This window comes from Talpa occidentalis, unplaced genomic scaffold, assembly GCF_014898055.3.
Source record: "Talpa occidentalis isolate TD23 unplaced genomic scaffold, MPIMG_talOcc4v2.1 talOcc4.10, whole genome shotgun sequence".
NCBI classification, from domain to species: Eukaryota; Metazoa; Chordata; class Mammalia; order Eulipotyphla; family Talpidae; genus Talpa; species Talpa occidentalis.
Window position 1 is genome coordinate 11,518,814 of NW_023600993.1, and position 18,626 is coordinate 11,537,439.

General features: G+C 42.4%; 1 protein-coding gene across 8 annotated transcripts in view; it reads right to left on the minus strand.

Annotated features, from left to right (window-relative positions):
- NEK11 (NIMA related kinase 11) overlaps positions 1-18,626 on the minus strand; it is a 155,241-nt gene that overhangs the window by 59,651 nt on the left and 76,964 nt on the right. The gene's annotated exons all lie outside the window — the stretch shown is intronic.

The window sequence follows — 18,626 nt, forward strand, 5'->3', positions numbered from 1 at the left end:
GTTAGTTGCCTCTGTAGGCCCCTGCATAATTCACAAAGTACTTTCAAACTTATTTTCTCACCAAGCGTCCCTCACAACAGTGTGAGATAATGGAGTGGTCTCTGTGCCACCGACGACATGATGTTTAGAGTTATTGGATCTCTTTACCTTAACTTGAAAGTCGCAGACCCCCAAATCATATCTTCTGATTGCAAATCTAGTGCTCATGCTCACTATGTAAATGTTCTTGGCCATTCTTCAAAGACAGTTACGCCATTTGGTCGTAAACCCATAAATGCATTTAAACTTCATTGCAGTCTCTCTTTCCCATATGCCAGCTCCTTCTCCTCCTCTTCTTCTCAACCACCCATCCTCACCAGACACATACTGCTAACTACTAGAAAGCACTTCGAATAATGTCTAGAGCCCTAATCCGAGGTTAAAAAGCAATTTTTAAAAATGTGAAGTCACTAGAAAGAGCTGTTAGATGGAAATAACTGCATTAACTCTCTGTTGGTACATAATTAGTTATCCCCAAACCATGGCTTTAACCTCCAAAAGTGCCTGCTCCTTACCCTGGTCCACCTTGCCAATCGCGTCTTTGCTCTCAACTCTTTGGACCTACACTTCTCAGTGGCTATTTACATTTCAACTTGTTCTGGCCCCATCCAATTGGGACTCAGTCTCACGCAGCCCAAATTTCAACCCTCTATAAACTTCCAGTTCACTTTGGGCTTAGTCAGAAGTTGTCCTGCAGGACAAAGGATGTCCCTCAGCCTTAGCTCCAGATCATCGGCCTCCTCATCTGGACTGGGCCCTTTCTGTACTGTCCTGAATTGCTTAGTCATGGTGTTTATTGAATTCTAACTCATATTTAGCTGGCAAACATTTCCACTGCAATAGGTGAAAGAAAAAAGAAAACATTTGCAATCACAAGGCTCGGTGCCCTCTCCCGGGAAATAGTCAGCTGCGTCCCCTCGAGCACATGTGTTTGTACTCCGGGTGTCCTTGAGTGACACCCAAGGCATGCCTGCTAACCTACATCACACTCTTTTCACAAACAGCTGTGCTAAGTCACCCCCTCCCCTTGAAAATTACCTTTACCCCATTTAGTAACTAGGGAGAAACACACTGCTGTACATTTGCACAGCTAACAGTGTTAAAAGTTTTTTTTCGGCAACACCAGCGCCAAGCTTCAATGAAGGGAAGGAGAACATGTCAGCTCCCAAGCAAATGTTCCGGTTCCCTTTTCCCAGCTGTGTTGTGTATCCACAAGCCTGCTCCATCCACAAGGGCACTGGGCAGAAAATGATGGAAACAAGAGTCAGAAACTAGGGCTGGTGGGCCATATCTGGGCTTCCTGCTTTTGTAAATAAAGTGCCATCATCTGTGGCTTTTTTTCTGTCTACAACAGCAGAGTTCAGCAGTTGTGACAGAGATCGTGTGATCTGCAAAGTCTAAAATCTTTAGACTTTTGCTAAAAAAAAAAAAAAAAAAAAAAAAAGACCATTTAAGAAAGTTTGTCAAGCTCTGGTAGAGACAATAAGTAGCTATGGGTCACTCTGGATAAATATAGATGCACCTGGAGCTGGGAGTAGCCTCTACTTCAAATCCCTTCTGCTTCCAGAGCACCCATCCATAGTGAACTTCGCAATTACACAACATTTCATGGCCAGTGAATCCCAGAATCCCCGTGGTGAGAAAAGAAAGCTCTTTCGGAACTTGTTCTAGATTCTACGTGCCAGTCAAAGGAGTAAGAGAACACTCTGAGTATCTGATATTGACTTCTTCGGTCAAGTCTTCCTCCAATACCAACCTCCGTCAGCAACCCTGTTTCCCAAACTCTCACAGGGAGTGGATTTGCTGAGAACATCACGTTTAAATCACAACCTGAAGGATACAGAGGCCTAAGCAGGTACACAGTGAGGTAACAGCGCTTGCACCGCATCTGAGGTGGGGAAGAGGACACATCCGAGGAACAGAAAGAAAACCAGTGTCGCTGCACCACGGGGAAGGGCTTGGTCCCCTAGCAAGTCCCAGACAACCTGAGGTGGTTAGTCACCCCAACAGGAATGAGGCAGCAGTGTGAGGCTGCTGGTCTTGGGCAGCAGGGGGACGAGCAGGCCACGTGGAAGGCTTTCTGTTTTGTAAACGAAACGCCACAGAAAGTCAGGTGGGGTTTCAGCTGATAATGACAAGCTTTGGTTTACATTTTAAAAGGTCACGTCAGCAGCCATGTAGAGAATAAACGAGTTGGAGTTTGCAGACCCCGGAGGTAAGGGTGGGGGTACAGCTGCCTAGACTTAGGCAGTTGGAGGTGGCTCGAGCAGCGGGGCAAAGGCTCCTCCTAATCCACTCTATAGATGATAGTGTCGATGTGTTAGAAAGTTCGGGAACTTGTACTCCAGCATGGGGCCAGACTGGGAAGGCTGGTCTCAGCCTGAGATCTCAGCGGCATCTCTTGATTTTCCCCTACACTAGGCAGACTTCCTGCTTTACATTTATCACATGGAAAACAGAGTTGAGAAAATGCATCCAATTGCACAAACCTAGGTAGGATGAACATTTCTTAGAGAAACAAAGAGGAAAATTTCCTTCATGTTTTATAAATGGCGGTGGCTTCTCCCATTCAGCCAATTGCAAAATTCATTTTAAAACACAAGCAAGCTTCACAGTTAAGGTGGTGTGATAATTAGTAATAATTTATAACAATTTAACATGCAAATAGCAAAAGTATTGTGTTGCCTCACTCAATAAAATGAAAGGGATCACTTTAAACAATAGATAAGGGGAAATTTATCAGTGTTAAAATGAGAAAATGTTACGCATTTCTGACTTTAGAATCTGAATTAATAAAATCCTACTGAAAAGCCCCTAGAAAACTTGGACGATCTAATAAATCTTGACAATGGGTGAGGTGCATATAAATAAAAATTCGGGCTCATCAGTGCTTTTACTGCCTATTCACTATAAAACCACAAGTGTCTCGATTTCATCGGTACATTAAAGAATCATGAAGGGCACCTAATTTTTCACAGGCCATTCTACTAAAAAATAATCTTATATCTTTGAAGGGAAAATTAAATAAAATAGGAATAGATGCATTCAAGAATATAGCTAGAGAGACGGATATAGAGATAGCTCAATGTTTAAGAATGTTGACATAAGACAACCCATCTAAAGATGTTTTCTGCAATCCCATGCTCCCTGAGAAGGTGTACACTTTACTGTTCTATACCTCCCAGGGTCTGGAGGTTTTATTTCCATGATGACAAAGGCTGAAAAATCAACCTGTTTTAAGGCGCTGATTGCACTTGCTGGTGTTACAGCTCTCCAAGGAGTCTTTTTCTGAAAAACTGAAGAGTAACACAAAATAATTTATCAGGCAATTTGCATCTTATTTGGGATTCCTCAGTGATGAGAACTGCTGTGCCTAGCAAGGATTGGAGCCAGGCAATTGGGGGACTGATTTAGAAACTCCCAAACTCCTGGGGGGAAATATATAAGTAAATGAATATACTTCACTGTGCAGTTATCCCCGCAGGAGACCCCTCAAACAATTTCAAGATCTTGCATCCACCTACTTAGCACATAAGGTGATGTCGATGAAAGCATAAAAGTCAGCGTCTCGGTAAGACTGTGACTGTTACAATAACACTGGCAACATTATTTCTGCTTATTAATGATTTCACACCCACGAAATTCAAAGAGAGCTGTTCTCACCTCAGAGCACCCTATTCATGAAAGAGCTCCTGCTGCTTCATTATCCTTTTTTCCAGTTTATTAAAATTTGTTTAACAGGCAGTACAAATGGAGAAAGTATTCATGACACCCAGGAATATTTAATGCTGGCTCTGTCAGTCTCTCACTTGATAAGCCAAGAACTGTTTTCAGGGAGTGGCCCAGGACCCCTGGAAGTCCCTGAGACCCTTTCAGGAGAATCAAAAATCGAGACTATTTTTATGACAATAGTAAAATGTTATTAGCCTTTTTCACTCTCAACCTCTCATCCAGGTGACTTTTCCAGACATTGTGATATGTAATATCAACAGTCTAAATGCAAAGCAGATAAGATTAACTTCTAAAAAACCAGTTATTTTAAAAATGCAGAACAATGCCAATCTTCATGACAAATTTGTTTTGGAAAATAAAGCTAATTTTCATAATATGTGACAATATGAATGTATCTGAGAGCATGATGCTAAGTGAAACAAGACAGTCACAGAAAGACAAATACTGCATGATTCCATTTATGTGAGGTGTCTAAATTGCTCATATTTGGGCTTCCCTGGTGGGCAAGGAGTTAAGCACAGCACTGTGAAGCTATCCGCAGCCTCTGCAGCATAAGTTCGATCCCCAGCCAGCCAGGGAGCTCCCCACATGGCGCAGCAGACCTCTCCTGACTGACCCGCTGCTCCCCTGAGCAGTGTATTTCAGTACATCTGCCTGTTCATCTCCTCTCTCTGTCTCTGGTGAACATTCTCATCCCCCGCACCTCTGGCCTATACCCCAGCTCTTATATGTATAAATAAATCTTTAAATAAAATAAAATAAAATACTCATATTCATAGACTCAAGGAGTGAGAGGTGCCTGCCAAGGACTGGCCGAGGGGAACTAGGCAGTGACTAATCAATGGGCATAAAGTTTTAATTAAGTAAGATGAACAAGTTCTAGAGATCTGCTGTAGAACACTGTACCTATAATCAATAATCTATACTTGGAAATTTTGTTAAGAGGGTAGATCTCATGTTAGCCATCTTTACCACAATAAGATAAAAATTTAAAAATTAGATGAAACAGCAAAACACTAATAAACAAGTGAACAAATAAGTTAAATCAACAAAAGGGTGTATCATCTAATATTTAAACATAATAAGATGCTATTGTAATAATGTGTTTTTTTAAATCCAGCAAGAGAATCAAGTCCAGTGGTAACATAAATCTGTAAGAAAGAATTTATATAAAAACTGATATGTATTTCTATTATAAGGGAAAAATAATCACAACATAAAAATAATTTCCATAATAAATGCCATTTCTATTATGTAATAGGCTTATTACTGTTATTTTTAAATGACTTAAAATTATAGATTTTATTTTATGATATAATACATATCTATATCACATCAACAAAGGTTCTTTGGGTCCTTAACAATTTTTAACTGTGCAAAGGTGTCTTGAGTACACGTCTAATCTACTGGTTACTCAGTAGTTGGGTCCCTGGCTCTGGCTGTGTCTTGTAAATTATTGCTGACAATGAATCCCTAAAACAGCTAAGTAGGAAGTGGGTGGACTTGCATGTCAGGCAAAACTAATGTCCCATCCTGGCTTTGCCTCTTACTAGCTGTGTGACCTTATGTGAGACATTTAACCTCTCTGAGGCTTAGTTGCCTCATCTAATATGGCGGTCATATTCTCAAGATATCCATCAGTTACAAAAGGAACACAGGTAGGTTTATGAGAGAAGCAGCACCATCTGCCCAAGTGTGGGGCATCACAGTGGGTGTGAAGTGGTATCTTGCAGTCCTTATTCAGATTTCCCTAATGGTTAGTGATATTGAGCATGTTGTCATGTGCTATAGGGTATCTGTATTTCTTTAAAGAAATGTCTATTCAAGTCCGTTCCCCATTTTTTAATTAGGCTGTTCCCATGTTAATAAATGTCATTTCTATTAACATGTAGTAAGTTTATATATAAGAGTTCTTTATATATTCTGGACATCAATTCTTCATCAGATGTGTGCTTTCCAAGTATTTTCTGCATTCTGTGGGCTACGATGTTACTCTGTTAATAGTATCCTTTTGATGCAGAAAAGTTTTCAATTTTGACACACTCCAATTTTTTTCTGGTTTTGCCTGTGCTTTTGGTGTCACGTTTAAGAAATCATTGCCAAATCCAATACTGTGAGGACATTTCTCCTTTTCTAAGAGCTTCATCTCCAACATTTAGGACTTAGCGCCATTGTGAATTAATTTGGCACATGATATAAGAAAAGCATCCAGTTTCCCTAGGACTATTCATTGAAATTACTGTCCTTAACTTATTTGTTAAGTTATATTTTTAGTAATGCAGAGAATATTTCTGATAGGCAGAATAATGGCCTCCCCAATCATCCATGTCCCTATCCTGGGATTTGCGCTCTGTGCTTGTGACCCTTGAAGGCAAAGAGGAATTAAGGTTGCTAATTGGATAATTTTTAAAATAGGAGATTATCCGGAGCTACAGAGAATGAGGGAGGGAGGGAGGAAGAGAGAAACAGAGATGGCCGCCGTGGGAGGACTGGACCGACATTGCTGGCTTTGAATAGGAAAGGTGTGGTCTCTAGGGCCAGGGTGACCTCCAGGAAAGTCAAGATCTCCAAAAGGAATGCAGCTTAGGCAACACCCGACTGTAGCCCAGCAAGACCCACGGTGATCTCCAGAACTGTGAGTTAATAAACGGGGATGGTGCAAGCCACTGAGTTTGTAGTAAAGTGTTACTGTGGCAATAGGAAAACAATATGTCAATAATATTCTTTTCTGGATATTAAATGTGATTTTACCTGAAATTAACAAAGTAAAAACTGGAACTGGGTAATTGCTACACTTCAGATAAGTATTTCTCTCCCACAGAAGATATTAGTTACTAAAATATCTCTTTGAGGATAAGAAATAACAATTAAAAATGTGGATGGAGACTGGAATCTTAATGGCTTTTATCAGCCATGTGCTTCCCTTTAGATAATACTGACTGACTTCTTGCTCTTACTGATAAGAAAGTCCAAACAGTAAGACTTTTTCCATATTGACTCCCTTACCTCCAATTTTAGGTAGACCATATTCGTATTGCATTTTGTTAAAGTTTATAACTCCCGTGTTAATTATATTTTGTTCTGAAACCATGATTTCCAGCAATCCCTAGTCTTTAAAATAGGGATCTTGGAATTCTGCTCTAAATGAAGGGGTCCCTCGATGGGCCCACCACGCTTTTTACTGTAGTGTCATGATTGCTGAGCCTTTCATTTGACTTTGTTCTTTCTATTATGAATAGTTATTTTCAAAAAGATCTTCTGGTGTTGTATTTTCTAACTTTTTTGAGTTTGAGGATGCTTGTCTGTTGTTACCTCTTACTGGAAGGACAACTGAGCAGTATGTGAAATTATTTGGTTACCTTCTAACATCATATTTGTAGACATTCTATTGGCTTTTAGCACTTCATTTATTTGTTTACCATTGCTTCTCTTTTCATTCTTAATTGGCAGTGGTATGCTGGGAGAAAATTAACAACTGGCTTTTGGAAAGAGGGGGGATCTGAGAAGTAGCATTGCAATTTCCCTGATTTCAAGCTACCCACGTGCTGCTGCTCCTCAGCAGATGCTGTTGCTGATAGACGGGAGGAGAGGGCCGCACAGGCCTGAGACTCCATGTGATTCAGCCTGGCATGGTGGAGCCCTGCCATCTGTGCTTTCACCAGCCCTGCAAGTGTTCTAATGCACAGCATAGTGTGAGAAGCCCTGGTACGGACCTTCTAAATCAGAGTCTAAGAAGATAGAGGCTATGGCATTTGTTCTTGAAATTTTTCCATAAGGAATTCTGAGGAGCTGTTCCATTGGAAAGCCTGGACTGAGAATACAGACAAGAAAAGCCATCCTGAGGAGCCAGGAGGTAGCCTGAGCCAGATTTCTCAGATCTGCTCACTCCTGAGCACTGACAAGCCTGAGAGGGAGCCCCTCAAAGTAGAGGGCCACTGCCAGCGGCCTTCCCTTAGTGAGGCCATTCGAGACCTCTGGTCACCTTGATGAGATGCTGCATTACAGGCAGACCCAAGACACGGGCCACAGTGGCCTTCTGACTGCAACTCCCACTGTCCTCCCCACCTCACTAGAGGGATGAGACTTCTGTTAGTATTAAGATAATCTAGAATCTCTTCCAATTAATTTTTAGGGAAATCTCTTACAAATTTCAGAAAACTTCTGAGGACGTCTTATAGTTGTTTATAACATACAGTAATCGAGACATGCTGTTTTGAATCAACCACTACTTGTCACTTCTAGGGAATGCCCTATTTAAGATAAATACAGCCTGCTTGTCTCACCAGATCTGTGGTAAGAATCAGATGATTTAACTCTTCACCTACAGTCATAACTGAAGAAGAGCTGATTACATTTTTAATTCAAAAATTAATCTTAATACATTTTTAATATAAAAATCAATCTTAATTAATTTTCAATTACTTAGATTTTTACTTCCATGTACATTCCCAAGGGAAATGCAATCCTACATTGACAGAACTCAGCACAGACTTTTCTGGATCTTAGAAATCTGTCAGGAGAAGCCCACCTGCTGACATTTCCTCATATTGTAACTAAAGAAGAAAATAATGGAATTGAGAGCGACTTGTCTACAGCCAGGAGGAAGTACAACCTTTGTAGCAGAATACAGAACAAACCTCTATGTAGCAGACAAACTCCCTGATTTCATTACAAACCCAAAGCAGAGAGTTCATTAAAATAACTGCATGAATTATGTGAATATTTCCATTGCAAAAGGGCACAGTTATGCCTACCTGCTCGATGTTTTAGTCTACTGCCTGTGGCTTAAATCCCAAATGAGATGGCAGCGGGAAAGCTAATGTATATTCTTGTCCTTATTATGCTCCTGAATACAAAATACATTTACATTTATAATGTATTTAGAGAAAATAGCTGGGAATTTTAGCTGCCAGTTAACGGGCTTGGGATGATGGGCAAAGGAATATCTTTTAAAGAAAGAACTTTGTTCTAGGTTCCACTTCTGTGTATCAGAGTGGCAAACCTCTGCAGGGATTTGGCTTTAGTTCTCAGACAAACTACCTTCTTGACAAAGACGGTAACTTTTCTTGGTGCTAAACCAAACTGGCCTGGACACATATAATAAAGACCATAATTCGAGAGGTGGAACTAACTAGTCTGAGTCATTTTATATATCTCAGCAATGCAAAAACCACAGCAAGTAAAAGTACTGTGCTCCAAATTACGCTTAATTCATAGGATGAAGGTGATTATAATAAGAAGGTCAGCTGGATGTTTAAAAACTGAAATATTATTCATCACCAATTCCAAACGTTTCTGTGGAACTTGAAAAAACACTGCAATTGATTTGACACTGATTGCACATTTTTAGGAAGAAATTGTATAATTTCTAGGTTTCGTATAATGTACTAAGCTCTTTGTATACCATCTAATTTATTCCTCGCTTAGGTTCTGAAAATTGGTGCTATTATTACTCCAGTTACACAGGTGAGAAACTGAGATTGGGATACTTGGTTCCTGCCCAAATTCACACAGTTGGTAAACTCCAAGCCTCTTTCCGATAACACCATTGGCTTCCAGTCTAGTGGGTTTTTGTGATATATCCCCGGATATTCCAGAAGTTTTAGTCATTCTTACTTTGAACATATAGGAGGTAAGGTTACCCTATGTTAGGGAAGAAAATTGAATTATAGACTGTTTACCCAAATACCCTTTTATTCACTTCATATGAAATGACTCAAATTAGCCTTGGAGAATTCTCTGGAGGGGTGCTTGTCACAACTTCTAGTCACTCTTTGATTAGCTGCAAGGCATGTAGGGAGCTGACAGGCCTGAGGCAGCACCTGGGGGTGTGGTGAGTGCCAGAGCTGGTGGACAGCAGGGCAGGGCATTTCTGCCCAAGGCAGAATTCCTGTATGGAAAAAAATATTTGATCAAGAAATCCCCAATGGGCTGCCTGAGGTGCTCAAAGCGTCCTCAAATTCTGAGGCTCTTCCTGCTCACACTTCCTGTTCACGCCTTCCTTCCTGCTCACGCCTTCCTTCCTGCTCACTTTTCGAGGTTGTTAGACCTACGTTACCATCTCTCTGCTGACTGCTCTGCCTCCTGTTATTCTTTCAGCAGGCATTACCCTGTACATCTCCTGTGCTTCTAACTTTGCCTTAGTGTCTGCTTCCCAGAGAATCCAACCACTGCAAAGTATTCTCTCCTAGAGGGCCAAGTAAGCCTTTTATTTAAAAACACAGCGCAACCCATTGACCATGCTCCCATGTAAGGTGCCATCATGGATTTCATGGGGAGACCAGACTTGATGCAAACACGAGACAAGTGTGAATGTGTCAAACAGGCTGAACAACCCACCTGCCCCCTTCTTCTAACTAATGTCTATGTACAGCTAACAAACACAATACGGAGTCTGTGGTAATGCGACCACTTCTATTAAATTAATACAGTTGGGCCTCTCTGGTGGTGTGGGGGTTAAAGACGGTGCTATCAAATTATTGCCAGCCATGCAGCATGAGTTCGATTTCCGGCAGGCCAGGGAGCTACCCACATGGTGCAGCAGACCTCTCTTGTCTCACCTGCTTCTCTCCGCAGCAGTGTATTTCAGTAGATCTACCTGTTCTGCTCCCCACTCTCTCTGGGGAATCCTATCACTCCCTGCACCTCTGGCCTATACCCCAGTTTTGTATGCATAAATAAATAAATCTTTAAAAAATAATAAACTAATACTGTCCTGTGGATATTGCAGAAGAACAAACCATATTTTTACACTGTTGGCTGCTTATACAGACATTGAAACGTCGGGGTGTCCATAAAGAAAGAGGCAATGGGGAAGGCCTGCAAAAAGCATGTGCGAAGGATTTCTGCTCCCCTGTCTCCAAACACCTACTTTATTTCCCATCTTTCCAGTCTCCATCTGGTAAGTCAGATTACCATCTCCCTTCAGAAGATAGAGAAAAAGTTACAGGTGAGCACCAGTGCACACAAATTAGCCTCTCTGGAAACTTGTTAGTCTACTATTTCCCCAATGAATTAATCTCGTCCAAAAAAATGTGCTGTTTATGACAAAAGGCATCAGTATTCTTCCCAGGCTTTCCCCTCAGTAGAGTCATACATTTAACAAATATTTACTAAGCATCCACCCCAAGCTAGTCATCATGTCAGCAGGGGGGAATAAAACGATGAAGCAGACAGGCATGCACCAGGCACCCCTGAACTTGGAATCTGGCTCAGTGCTTTTCAGACTTGACTGTGCACATGAATCAGACATGTTAAAGAGCTGCTTCTGCCCCAGGAAGCCTAGGGGTGGGTGTGAAACTTGGCATTTCTGACAAGTTCTCAGGATGCTGGGGATGCCGGTCCTCCAGGCAGGCCTTAAGTAATAAGGGGCCGGCTCATCTCTGCGCTGTGACACCCCTCGCCTGCCAGTGCTGCTCAGCGGGCAGCGGGCTGAGTCAGTGAACAGCATCAGTGTAATGGGAGCATTTTACCATGAGGCCTACGGATGGGATTGAGCTGAGAGATCAGTGACTATAGGAGAGAGATTCACCAAGAGTAAGAAGAAGAGGCGTGATAGGGAATAACTTCAAGATGACCAGAAAGGATGATGCAATTCCCCAGAACAGGTGAGAATATGGCCTGTGAACACACCTGTACAGTCCGGGCACTGACTCATTTGCTTCATCAATACCGCAGAATGAATGGGGCCAAGGGAAATAAAAAAAAAATCCAAAGCCTGCTTTTTCTTAACTGGTAGTGACTTTCTAGTTCTCTCACAAATACTATTAAAATTTTTCTTTCTTTCTTTTTTTTTTTTTTAAAGATTTCTTTATTTATTTATACAAGCACTGGGTATAGTCAGAAGCGCGGGAGGGTGAGAGAATTCACCAGAGCCAGAGCAGGGAGCAGAACAGACAGACTGACGAAATACACTGCTGAGGGGAGCAGCGGGCGGCAGGAGAAGTCTGTGCGCCATGTGGGACCCTCGCCAGTGGCCGGGGATCGAACCAGCGCTGCAGAGGCTGCGGGCAGCTTCGCAACCCAGTGCTCAACTGCTGCACCACCGGGGAGGCCCACTATTAAAATTTTTCATCCAGCATACCAGGAACACACAGAGGTTAGTCTTGTTGCAAATAAAAGGAGACCAAATATATAAAGCTAGAGACCATATGTTCATAGGCAACAGCTTATGCAAGCTGTTAGATTACTATATCTTAAAATGGGGTTGTGGGGTGGCGGAGGGAAGGAAGGGAGTTCATTTAATTCTATGCTTTTGAAAGGAGGAAAACGGGCCACGGGGAGTTAAGCTGGAGAGCCAGGCTGCGTGTGTTCCTTTTTCCTACATTGGAAAGAGAAAATTAATCTGAGATATCAAAAGGGTAAAGTCACTTTGATGTCTACAACCCCAAAGGCCCAGGTGCAAAATGCTGTGAAAGATTGCAACATCTGAAACTCATCCACAGATGTGTACTTAGCTGACTAATCTTTAATAGTAAGAAGAAACGTCCATGAATAATTTAAAGGAACCATGGCTACAAGAGAGAAATGCAAGTAACTCAAGGGTGGCAAGAAAGGACACTCAAGGTCAGCTCTGTAGCTGGGTGTATACAGTCACGTGACACACTTACAAAAATATCCTGCCGTGTGGGCGCCAGTACACAGAGCAGTAAGATGAAGGTATGAAGAACCCATTCTGTAAGCTCAGAGACATGTCTAACTGGTGAGCTGCAAATGCAGGCCACGTCACTAATACACTCCCTGCAGATAGATGTGACACACTGACATTTCTAGAAAAATCCATTATAGTACTCACACATACTACTATGAGACATGACAATCATTTTGGATCTGTTTGTGAGTTTTCTATTTAGAATTTTTTTTTTTTTTTTTTTTTAGAAGCAGGAGTGAAAGAGAAGTCAGTGGAAATTGCTGTTAGGCATGAGTGACAAAGAATATTAGATACTGTAGCTATAGCTCCTTGCGGGAAAGTTGGGTTTGCTTTCTGGAGATATGCTATTTCACTTTGAAAATGAGAGAGTTTGACAAGTGAATCTAGGAGGTGGGTGGCTGATGCTGATGTGGCCCTCCCTACAACAAAACAGAAAGTCCCCTTACCAAGATGAGCAGAGACAAATGTAAAGGTCTATCACAAATACCAGATGTCTGGCCTAAACATCAAGGCTAAATAGTCCAATCAGGGCCTCCCTGGTGGCACAAGGGGTTAAGTCTCAGTGCTATGAAGCTATTGGCAGCCACTGTGGCATGAGTTCGATCCCCGGCCAGGGAGCTACCCACATGGCACAGCAGACCTCTCCTGTCTCCCTGCTGCTCCCCTCAGCAGTGTATTTCAGTAGGCCAGCCTGTTCTGCTCTCCACTCTGTCTCTGGTGAATCCTCTCATACCACCCCACCCCACACACACACCTCTGGCCTGCACCCTAGCTTTTGTATGCATAAATAAAGTAAATCTTAAAAAAATAGTCCAATCACTTCAATAATCAAACTAGCATATGAATCAAAGATGGTAGGTATCTGACTGGAAGCAGACACCATCCTTCCTGGCTGTCTTTGCTTTCTAAGGCTCCTATTACAAGTGACCACAAATCTAGTGACTTAAAACAACAGAAAGTTACTATCTTCGAGTTCTGTAGGCTGGAGTCTGCCATGGATCTCACTCAGCTGAGATCAAGGTGTCTGCAGGGCACCTTCCTTTCAGGGTGCCCGAAGGAGAATCCATTCCCTTGCTTTTTCCAGCTTTCAGACACTGCCTGTTCTTCCCCATGGTCCAATTCTTCCTTCTTCAGAGTCAGCAACACTGGCCCAAGCCCTTCTCACACCGCCATCTCTTCTTCTCTCCCTCTTCCGCTGTTAAGGACCCCTGCGATCACCCTGAGTGCACCCCAAACAGGAGGAGAATCTCCCCAGCTCGTCAGTAACCTCACTTCCATCTGCAACCTTCATTCATTCCCCTTTGCCATGCAACCTAACAGGTTTAAAGGTTCTAGGTATTTGCTGTGGGCATCTTTGGGGGCCATTGCCCTGCTTTGTTCTTTAGCTGATAAAAGTGGAGAATTCACAGAGATTCTAAACATTTCCCTTACACTTACAAACCTGCTCAGCAGTTTTAGCAAGGCTTCACAAGGCCCCCGAATAGAATTCTACATATGAAGAATTCTACATTATTAGAGATTTAAGAATCAACTTAAGAAATGCCTCATCTATAGTGAAAGTTTCACTTTTCAGACTCAATCATAAGATTTAAATATTGAAAAGTAATTATCAGCTTTGTGGAGTCTAGTGATTAAGTAAAGAAAAACTATTTTCGTTCATGTTTTCCTCAAGTCAATTAATTCTTTTCGGAAGGGGTAAAGATTAATTAGTCTGTCTAAATGAAACACAGGCCTCATGTCATTTAATTCTTTACTGGGGCTTTGTCAGTTATCCCAATTTCAGAGCCAGGTAACAATGACATGCTGCTGTCACAGAGATCACTTGTGTTTACCTATATCTGAGTCTCTTCTCTGTGGGCACAGGAAAACTGTACTTCTCATTCCCTTGCTGGAGTTGGGGCCAGGTGTCCAGTTTGAATCATTCAAATTGAGAGGAAATAATTTCCAAGCAGAGGAACATATAAGCAGGCATGCACACTCCATCCTGCTGCTTTTGTGGGGACCCTAAAAGTCATATGTTGAGATGGTAGCACTATAAACTAACAGAAACTTGAATCCATCCTCACTCCACAGGAAAGAGCTTCCCTGGGAAGATTCTTGATCCATATAGGACTTTATAGAAATGAGATATAAACCCTGGTTACCTAAGTCAACAGGTGCAGCTATTCTAGCAGCAAGCCTAGCCCAGCCCAGCCGGTACAACGGAGACCTACCATACTGTATGTCATTGAATCAAAGACACCATCAGTAAGATGCACAATTATTTTATGAATTACTAAGAAAAAAACCCCTGCCCATTAAATTATGATATGCTAGCTATTTTAATATGCTCCTCCATTTCAGTGCAAAGATGTATATTTTAGACTGGGTGAAATGTGGTGACCGTCTAATAAAGAAACCTAAAAAATGAAATGACTTGCCAGATTTTTTCAGTAAGAATATTAAATTTGATTGTCAAACTGGAAAGGATAAGAATTAAATAGATCAATTTTGATAACTTAGAACAAACTTAAACTTAAGTTCTCATGTTACATAAAATGATATATTTAGTTGCTTTTTTCCACTCTGAAATTTCATAAAACACAACAGTTCAAAGTCTTCAAATGACTATGGACGCAAGTGTCCTTGTCACGACTGTCTCCTTTGAGTAATGCAGCCCCACCTCCAGAGCATCCCCAGTTGCTGTGTTTGATGTCTGGCTCTCCTGAATCTGAATCAGAAACAGCCATCACAAGTCTCATCTCGAAAGTTCAAGCATTCATTTGATTGAAATTTGGATGGACCGTTTTTAGGTTGTTTACCCTGTGTCTATAATCTTTATAATGTGAACACTCTGTATGGCTTTGAAAAGTGATTTTCAAAGAGCTTGTTAACAAAGACAGCCCAGTTTCACAATCCAGGTCAGGGCATGAGTCTGGCACACACTCGTGGTTCTGTGAGGCACCACAAGGCAGGATCTGAAGGGAAAAAGCCCGTCACTGAGAAGGTCGCCAAGTTCTGGTGAGAGATCACAACAGGTTAAATGGAAGAGGAAGCTGGCTTTCAGCATGGGAGGATGGTGGTACATACCACGGGACCATTTGGTTAGGTAGCTGACTTAGTAACAGCAGCTCCTGCCACTGATGGAGCCGGCACAGTGACAGCCATCTAAAGTGTTATCTCACTGACAACAGTAAGGTTCTAAGTTTGGTATTACTGACTCTTGATTAAGAAAAAAATTAAGTGTAAAAAGTGGGAATCAGAGACATGGTCTTGCTCGAGATCACAGCACTAGCATCGAAAGAGCCAGGACTTCAACGCAGAAGCCACTGGGCACCTTAGTGTAGCCTTATTGCTGCTTGAACCCCTAAAAGGAAGAGATGCTGCCAAAAGCCACAGAGCAGCCCATGTTGAAAAGGGCACGTGGAGTTCCTCTGGCCCCCCTGATGGCACAGCTTTCCCTGCACGCAGGGAGTAGCTCAGGATTTGCTCAGGAAGTGGCTGAAAGGGAAATTAAGAGGTGACAGCTGGACAGGTTGTGGGCTGGCTGGCAAGGCCCACACAGTGTAGTGTCCACATCTCAACAGTTGAGTGCCACCCTCTGGAAGGGCCTGGGCCTATGAGGTCTTGGGCTCTTCCAGCTTCACAAGAGACACTTCTGAAATTCAGCTATGAGTTGCTGAAAATTAAGCCAGAGTGCAAGGAAGTGCCTGGTAAAAATGTGCAAGAAATCATCAGCATTACATATGGGGAGTTAAGTAGGGATAATTTCTTTAATGTTCCAGTATGCGTCCTCATTTGATTATAATGGTTATCCATCGCTCTGGCTAGATTAAATCAGCCAAATCAACTAAATGCATAGCAAATATAAATAATGTCTTACCCTGCCTTCTTTCTCTGCACCTAGCTCCTCACATCCCAGAGGGAATTTTTCAAGTCAGCATCAAAGACTGATTAAACATTTAGTGTAGGAGCTTTAAAAAAATGACGATGTGATTTTAGTTTACATATACATGCTAGACAAAACAAAAAACCAAAACCCAAACTTCCTGGATGCTCTAAGTTTAGAGTCAAATCTTCTAAAAGGCAAACAGAATGTGGAAAATAATGAACCAATTCAGCATGCATCACCAAATTACAGTCTCATGTCTCAAAATTTCATGATTAAGCTACGTGATCACGACTCATCTTGTAGTTACCCATCATTCTAATCAATCATCAACCCAAAGGTTATGCTTTCACAACTCTGAGTCTCCCTCCTTTTGCGGTTTAATATTGAAGAATAAGTAGAATGCAGAAAATACGAATGTACAGAAAGGAAAAAATGAGGGAAATGTTTACAATTTTCACAAGACATTTGACCCAAATAAAAGTTCTGTGTTCTTTTGATCTTACAGCTTATTCCAGTTTGGCTACTAAGGAAGCCTGTGGTTCCCCAAGACAAAAGACAGAAGGAGAGATGAGGCAGATGCCAGCATGAGCCTGCAGCTGAAACCGGTGGTCAGGGCCAGCTTAGGAGAAATTTAACCACTACAGTTCACAAAAATTAGCATAGACACACACACAGGCTCTCTGCCATTTGAAAGCCCACTTCTGAGGCTCCCATCACCACCTCCAGACACAGACACTTTGGGGGAAAGGGTAGGGCGCCCGTTGGAAAGCAGGAGCTCTGGAGTCCAGGAGCAAAGTACTTAGAGCCTTTGGCTATTTACCTATGAAATAAACAATAAGTATTTTAAACCAGGAAGCTGGGCCAAGACTTCCTGATCTGAATGAACCTAGCCCTTCAGTATCCTGATGTGGGGCTTCCCCTTTCACGACTGCGAAGGCTGTACTCCAGGGGGAAGTGCTACCCAGGGGCCTAACTCCAGTTGCATATTTTTGGAAGGAGAGGCTCAGGGGGGAGCTCTGGACTTTCAAACTCTACTTTTGGAAAGTAACAAATCATATATTAAATACCTCAAAATAATCTAAACTACAAATCCACCTTATAGTTTGTTCAACAGTACCATCTAATACCAGCCAGATGTCTGCCACACCATTTTAAAACCTGACAAATACCAACTTACAAAAGCTTCAGGGGCCTATCTCCTTGTGGCTAAAGAAGGCATCACAAACTTGAACAGTTTTATCAAAAAGATATCAATGCAAATTTGGGTAGAGGTGACCAGCCAATCCAAGTTTCACTTCCTTCATTCCCAGTCTGAGAACTCACTACTGCCAGAGAGACTCCGTCTAGCCTTGTGTGGCCAGGAGGATGCGCCTTGCAGAGCGCTGAACACAGGAGCGCAACTGTCTGCTGTTCTGGAATCTACCCCTGCATTGTCTATGGGAGGCTACTGCATCGCCCCCAGGACTGTGCCAGAGCACAGCAGTCTCCGACAGCTGGCTGTGCATAAGGACTTTCCTGATGCTTCAGCTGCCTTAGTCTGCTAGTAGACGAGTCCATAGCCACCGAACCACCTTTCTTCTCACTTGGAATAGATTTGAACTGTGGTGTGATGGCTCTCTCAGTTTTTCCCAGCACCTTCTTATTTCCTTCCATGCAGGCATTTCTTCTCGCAATAGCCTTTTATTAGTTTATTATTATTCACTTATTAATCCACTCGTTCATTCACTCAAGAAATATTTATTGAGTGCCACCAAGCTCCTGGCACTTGGTTGGAGGCACGGGGGAGAGTGTTGAGAGGGAGGCTTCTACCTGAGCCCCCTCACCCAAAGGGCCATCATCTCCTTCCTTTCTGTGGCCCCGACTGTGATGGGCACTGAGCAAGGCCATGTCACATGTCTGTCCTCATTTGTTTTGCATAACAAACCTGGCAGGGGGAATTGATTCTTGCTTCATGGATAAGCAAACTGAGTCCTAGAGAGGTGAGGCTGCCAGGGATTTGCTAGTAGGTTGTAATTCTTCTCTACAATACAAGCTTTTGACTAGTTGGGCAATGGCTCCCCCCACCTGTGTGATGGCTCTGAGCACCTTTATTCTTCTGGCCATGACTGCACATTCAGATGGTTGATTTTCAAAGTCTGACCTCATTTTTTCACTTTAAATGTATGAGGGCCAGGGAAAGCACACGCAGGAGAGGGAAGCAGTGCTCGCGAGCACGCACGCCTCCCTGTCCCCAGGTCAGGTTCCTGAGAGTACCGAGTAACTGAGGCAGAAGGAGCACTCCCTCGCCTGGCACAGATTTCAACTCATCTTCACTAGTACAAAGAAGATGGGAGA